Consider the following 7,373-nt stretch of genomic DNA (forward strand, 5'->3'; position numbering starts at 1 on the left):
ATAGCATCTGCATTCTTTCAGTTTTTATTCAACTCCACTTTACTGCCTTTTCCCCACATAACCCTTGATTCCCTTATTCATAAAAAATCTGTCTACCTTAACTACAGTCTAGAGTCACTGCTCAGAGATGAAATTCCTCCTCATCTGTGTCTTAAATGGGTGTCCCTTGTTAATTTATTTATTCACAGGATATGGGCATCGCTGGCTGGGCCAGCATTTATTGTCCATCCTGAATTACCCTTGAGAAGGTGGTGGCGAGCTGCTTTCTTGAATCACTGCGGTCCATGTATTGTTGGAGCATCGACTATGCAGTTAAGAAGGGAGTGCCAGGATTTTGATGCAGCAAAATGATACATTTACAACTCAGGATGGTGTGGGACGTGGAGAGGAACTTGCACATGCTAGTGTTCCCAGACATCTGCTACCGTCATCCTTCTGGGTAGTATTGGTCATAGGTTTGAAAGGTGCTATCTAAGTTATTACAAAGCAGCTTATTCTGCTGTCACTGAGCACTAGTGACAGAGGGAATGAAAACCGAAGAGAAGTGTGGTGCAAATCAAATGGGCTGCTTTGTCCTGGAAACTGTCAAGCTTTTTGAGTGTCATTCAGGCAAGTGGGAAGTGTTCCATCACAGTCCTGACTTGTGCCTTGGAGATGGTGGACAGGTTTAGAGAAGTCGAGAGGTGAGTTACTTAACTGCAGCACCCAAGCCTCTTGTAGCCTCAGAAGAATATGACTAGCCCAGTTTAGTTTTGGGTCATTGGCTACCCCAGGGCTTTGAAAGTCAAAAAGTTTCAGGGATGGCAAAAGCCTTGTGTGTAAAGAGGCAATGTTTGGATTCTGTATTTTTGGAGATGGTCATTGCCTGGCACAAGTATTACATGTCATTTATTAGCTTATTGTTTGTGGTCCACATTGTAAGTATTGTCAACATAAATAATTCTTTTTATTTATTGGATTGTTGGTGATGATCTTACGTTCAAGGACTCAGAGCTCAGGACAGGGAGGTTCATCAGGCCCCAGCAACTGGGATCCGTCAACTTGGTGACCCACAGTGCTTTGATAGGGTGCAGTGCCATTGCTTTGGGTAGTGGACCAAAAGGCCCAGGCTAGGAGCAGCACTGGGACCAGAGTCATAGAGACATACGGCATAGAAATAGACCTATCGGTTCAACTCACCCACGCTGACCAGACATTGCAACCTGACCTGGTCCCATCTGTCATCATTTGGCTCATAGCCTTCCTATTCATATACCCATCTAGATGCCTTTTAAATGTAATTGTACCAACCTCCACTTCCTCAGTGATCCCTATCTATTGTCTCTGCATGGACTCCCTGAGGATTGCCTAGATGGCTAGAATCTTATGCTGGATGATGCCAATAATATGGGTTCAATCCCTGTTCAATACAGACTGTGGTAGCCAGTGGAGCCCTGCTTCCTCACCTTATGGAGTAGTGTCCATCATACTATGTGTAAGCAATTGTGTTGAAAGCAGTTCAGAGAATGTTTACCAGACTAGTACCTGGAATTAATGAATTGCCTTCTGAGGAAAAGCTAGACAGGCTGGGCCTTTATCCTCTGGAGTTTAGAAGAGCTGGAGGTGACTTAATTGAAACATATTAGATCCTGAGGGGATTTCATCAGATGGAAATCGAAAGGACGTTTTCTCTCGTAGAACTCAGGGTCAGAATAAGGGGCTGCCCATTTAAGATAGAGATGAGGAAACATTTTTACTCTCAGAGGATTGTGAGTCTTTGGAGTTCCCTTCCTCAAAAGGCAGTGGATGCAGAATCTTTAAAAGATTTTAAGGCAGAGGTAGCTAGATATTTGATGAGCAAGGCAGTGAAAGATTATCGGGGAATACGCAGGAATGCGGAGTTGATGTTAACATCATATAAACCATGATGTCATCGAACAGCAGTGCTTGCTCAAAGGGTCAAGTGACCTAATCTTGTTCTTTGTTGTTATGTTAGCTTGTCATTATCTCTCAAGTGAAGATCAATAACATTTGATCTTTGTGAATGATGGACAACTTCTCTGGACTCTTGAGTTTCATTGTTCAAAGCTCCATGGCATAGAGGGGCAACAAAGAAACAGAGTTTGGATTCTGCATTGATTATTAAAGTAAAATCTATTGAACATCACTGATCAATGTTATCGGGAAAGTCTCATCCTTGCTGCAAAAGTTGTAATTAGCACACTAGCAAAAAAAGGTTGCAAACAGAGAGCTGGAATTTGGATATCTGTCCACTAAGGTTTCATTTCAACTCGTTTCATTTGAAACCATTAAGAGGTAAAAGGTTGCAGTCACTTGAGATCATAACTATAGACTTCAGTCATCGATAATAGCCACTTACTTCTATTGATCATCTTCTATGAATTGATCTTTATCCTTTTATCCTTATATCAGCAGGAGAAAGCTGCCCACTTCAGACAGATTGATGAATGCTCTGCTGTTTAAAGGCATTAAGTTAGCAAGGTAATATTTGAATTAATAATGGAATCCTCTTGGTTCCAGAGTTTACAATCCAGCACACAAACCCTCTGCATTGAAGAAAGCTGGAGTATTTGCAATCAAAGATCCTCTCAGTGGTGCAAACTCTGAAAGATAAGCTCGTATATAGGACAGAGATAGTAGGAACTGCAGATTCTGGAAAATCTGAGATAACAAGGTGTAGAGCTGAATGAACACAGCAGGCCAGGCAGCATCACAGGAGCAAATAGGACATTGGTTAGGTCACTTTGGAATACAGTGTGCTGTTCTGGTCTCCCTGCTATAGGAAGGGTGTTGCTAAACTTCAAAGGGTCCAGAAAAAGATTTACAAGGATGTTGCCAGGGTTGAAAGTTTTGAGCTATAAGGAGAGGCTGAATAGGCTGGGGCTATTTTCCTTGGAGCGTTGGAGGCTGAGGGTGACCTTATAGAGGTTTATAACATCATGAGGGGCATGGATAGGGTGAATAGACAAGGTCTTTTCTCCAGGGTGGGGTATCCAAAACTAGAGGGCATAGGTTTAAGGTGAGAGGGGAAAGATTTAAAAGAGACTTAAGGGGCAATTTTTTCACACAGAGGAATGAGCTGCCAGAGGACGTGGTAGAGGTTGGTACATTCATCACATTTAAAAGGCATCCAGATGGGTATATGAATAGGAGGGATTTAGAGAGATTTGGGCCAAATGCTGACAAGTGGGTATAGATTAATTTAGAATATCTGGTCGGCATGGTCGAGTTGGACAACAGGGTCTGTTTCCATGCTGTACAGCTCTATGACTCTATGACTCTATTTCAAGCCCCTTTAGCCACCTTTACGACAAAGATTTGTGTTTTACTTAGTGTTGTGGTTTCTGCCTGAATAAACATTGGCCACAATTATTCCACGATCTCCAAAGAGTTTCCAGGGATCAGCTGCATTTCGATGGAGTGTGTCACATCTTGTCCATCCCCTACTCAGCAGCAGAATTGAGAATCTAAAGAACTGCACTTGATACTACACTTTGTGTTGTGACTTCTGACATCAAAAAAGATACCGTCATAATTGCCCTCACGGAAATAACAACTATTTCCTCATTATTTTCATTATTTTGGGTGACTGCCCATGCAGTAGCTGTTGTATGTGAATGATTTGCCACAATTTAAGAGTAACTGGTTTTTAATGACAAATGAGTTGACATTTGAACTTAAATTGTCCAGCTTTCTGTCTATTCCAGCAACATCAGATCAGTTTAAATTTTCAGCCTGAAGAATTTGACCTCAAGGTTTTCAATACACAACTTCAAGTGTTTTTTCACAGTGACTGGTGGTTATTGCACAAAGGAGTGTCCTCGATCCATTTTACACTTAAGAATGCATATCTTTTGACTATAATCACATAACACCCTGCATTCAATCAGAAAACATTTTTCAAGGTACCAAAACTACCAGAGAAAAAACGAGAGTGAGTGGATTAGGTAGCATTGTGGAATAAAAGACATTGGCATATTAAAATGCACTGGGGAGAGTGGAGTTAGATTGGGAAGGAGTGAGATAATCAGAAGCAGGATGAGTATAGTGGAATGAGTCCAAGTGACCAATTGGCAGCTATGCCTTCAGCAGTCCAGGCAATAATCTTTGGAAATCCCTTTATATGTTTCCATCTTCCAAACACATATTAAAACCTTTTTCTTTAACTCAATGTCAGTTCTTGGTTGGTTAAACATTGAATGGTGTTATGGCTTTAAGGGGACAGGCAATATTGCAGGGATAATAAGCCAGCTGGGCAGGCTAATGTTTTACTCTTTACTCTTCTGTGGAATGAGGGCATCACTGGCAAGGCCAGCATTTGTTACTCAGCACACATTTCCCTTAAACTGATTAGGTCCCTAGGACATTTCACAGCACAGGTAAGGGTCAACCATAATGCTGTGGGTCTGGAGTCACATGTAGATCACAGCAAGCAAAGAGATTTACTACGATATTGCCAGCTATGTAACATTTGAGTTACAAAGAAAGGCTGGATAGTCTGGGGACTTTTTTCACTGGACAGTAGGAGTTTGAGGGGTGACCTTATAGAAGTTTATAAAATGATGAGGGGTATAGATAGGGTCAACAATAGGTGTCTTTTCCCTAGGATGGGGGATCTTAAGATTAGGGGCACATTTTTAAAGTGAGAGAAGAGAAATTTAAGAAAGACATGGGGGCAATTTTTTTACACAGAGGGTGGTTCGTTTATGGAACGAACTTCCTGAGGAATTGGTGGATGTGGTTACAATTACAAAGTTTAAAAGATATTTGGATAAGGACATGGTTAGGAAAGGTTTGGAGGGATATGGGCCAGGAGCAGGCATGTGGGACTAGTTTAGTTTGGGAAACTCTGTCATTGTGGATGAGTTCGAATGAAGGGTCTGTTTCCTTGCTGTATGACTGTATGTCAATAGATTTCTTTCCCTAAAGGACACTAGGAGCCAAATGTTTATAACAGTCAATATTGTTGCATTGTCAATGTTCAGGTAGTTTTAATGCTATCCTCCACCTCCCCCCTCAAACCCTGAATATTACCACATGGTTGTCGATTGCTAATCCTGTGAAATTACTTTCAAAGTATCAAAACTACAAGTAAAAGTTAGAGTTAGATGCCACAGTTTTAACTCTCACTGCAGCATCTTGTAGAGTTTAAATTCAGTGAATGAACTGGAATTAAAATGTTGGCCTCAGTAATGATGAACATTGAATTATCTTTGATGGTTACCAAAACCCATCTGGTTTAATAATGTCCTTCAGGGAAGGAAATCTGCCATCCTCACTTAGTCTGTTCTACATGTGATTCCAGACGCATAGCAACGTAGTCAACTCTTCTTAAATACTCTATGAAGTGGCCAAACAAGACAAGTGTCCACATACCTCGAAAGAATGAAGGAGAAAACATAAAGGCACTGTTGAAATTCAAAAGGACGGGGAGAAAGCAGGATATTGGGATTAATGTAAGTCATTCCTATGGAGTAAATCATGAGGCACAGACTCTTGAACCGGTGATCATCAGAATGGCTGTGAAGAAGGATCATATTGGACTCGAAACATCAACTCTCTCTCTCTCTATCTCCACAGATGCTGCCAGACCTGCTGAGTTTCTCCAGCACGTTCTGTTTTTATTATTGAAAGGTGTCTGATTTTTTCTGTGACCTAAAGGCAAATTTTCAATGGTGCTTTCTATATGGGAACATGGGTGAACAAGAGTTACAATGCCGATTTCACTCAGCAAACAGCACATAGTTGTATAAAGAAGACTTGCTTTCTGAGTAATCATCTGGTGTCCTTGCAAGGCGGAAGTGTTCTACTTGACATTTCTTGGAACTTTCAAGCATCTTTATGTCATGAAACCTCATTAAAGGAATACCGGGTAACCTTGGAAAAGAATAATAAGGCACACTTGATTGCTTTGACGAATGAAGGCAAGTTGAAAACAGGTTTATTGAGCGTGAAAGCAGAATTACCCATGTCAAAGGTCTATTGTAATATTTGCTGTGTAGTTTAAGAAAATGGGAATGTTGTTGACAGCTTTCTCACATCTTCTCAGAACGACAAGCTTCTGCTTTGGGCCTTTGTGTGACTGAATTGGCCAATTCTTGACCTGCAGTGCTTTGGCACATGGGTAGGGTATCCAACAATGCAGTGGGATCCAAAGAACAGGATTTGCTTCCTTTCCTATCCTTCTCTGCTACCACTCTGTCTCATGATTAAGGATTTTGGATTCAAGCATCTGTGGTGACCGTTCACCGTTTTGAATGATCGGTGACACAGCCCTCTCAGTCATTAATGTCAATGCTGCTCTGTTTTAAGGAAAGTTTCACAGTGTCTTTGTAATGTTTCTTATTTCTTTCCTTTGAATGGTGGCCATAAATAAAGAAGGTCTTGGCTGGGGTATGGGAACTTTCTTTTTTGCCATTAGGATGATGGTGGAATAATGGTGATGTCACTGGGTTAACACTCACAGCCCAATCTCTGGAGACATGGGTTCAAATCCACCTTGGGCAAACGATGAAATTTGAATTCAATAGAACATAGAACAGTACAGGCCCTTCGGCCCACGATGTTGTGCCAAACTTTTACCCTAAACCTAAGGTCTATCTAAACTCCACCCCTACCTTATACTATCATCCATATGTCTATTTAATAGCCACTTAACTGGCCCTAATGAGGCCGACTCCACTACCCTCTCCAGCAATGCATTCCACGCCCCGACCACTCTCTGAGTAAAGAACCTACCTCTGACGTCTCTCCTATATCTACCTCCACTCACTTTAAAACTATGCCCCCTTGTAATAGCTACCTCCACCCTAGGAAAAAGTCTCAGGCTGTCCACTCTATTTATACCTCTGATCATTTTGTACACCTCTATCAAGTCGAAAATAAAGATTCCAAATTTTATTTTAAAAAATGTTAGTCTATTAATAACCGCTGTCATTTTGGGTGGTGAGGTGGCTCAGTGATTAGCACTGCTGCCTCAGGCACGAGGGTTTGATTCCACCTTTGGGCAACTGTCAGTGTGGGTTTCCTCCCACTGTCCAAAGATGTGCAGGGTAGGTGGATTGGACAGGCTGAATTGCCCCATAATGTCCAGGAATAGAACATAGAACATAGAACATAGAACATAGAACATTACAGCGCAGTACAGGCCCGCCCTCGATGTTGCGCCGACCTGTGAAACCAATCTGAAGCCTATCTAACCTAAACTATTCCATTATCATCCATATGTTTATCCAATGACCATTTAAATGCCCTTAAAGTGGGCGAGTCTACTATTTTTGCAGGCAGGGCATTCCACGCCCTTACTACTCTCTGAGTAAAGAACCTACCTCTGACATCTGTCCTATATCTATCACCCCTCAATTTAAAGCTAT

Source organism: Rhincodon typus, chromosome 10 (genome assembly GCF_021869965.1).
Source record: "Rhincodon typus isolate 14 chromosome 10, sRhiTyp1.1, whole genome shotgun sequence".
Taxonomy (NCBI): domain Eukaryota; kingdom Metazoa; phylum Chordata; class Chondrichthyes; order Orectolobiformes; family Rhincodontidae; genus Rhincodon; species Rhincodon typus.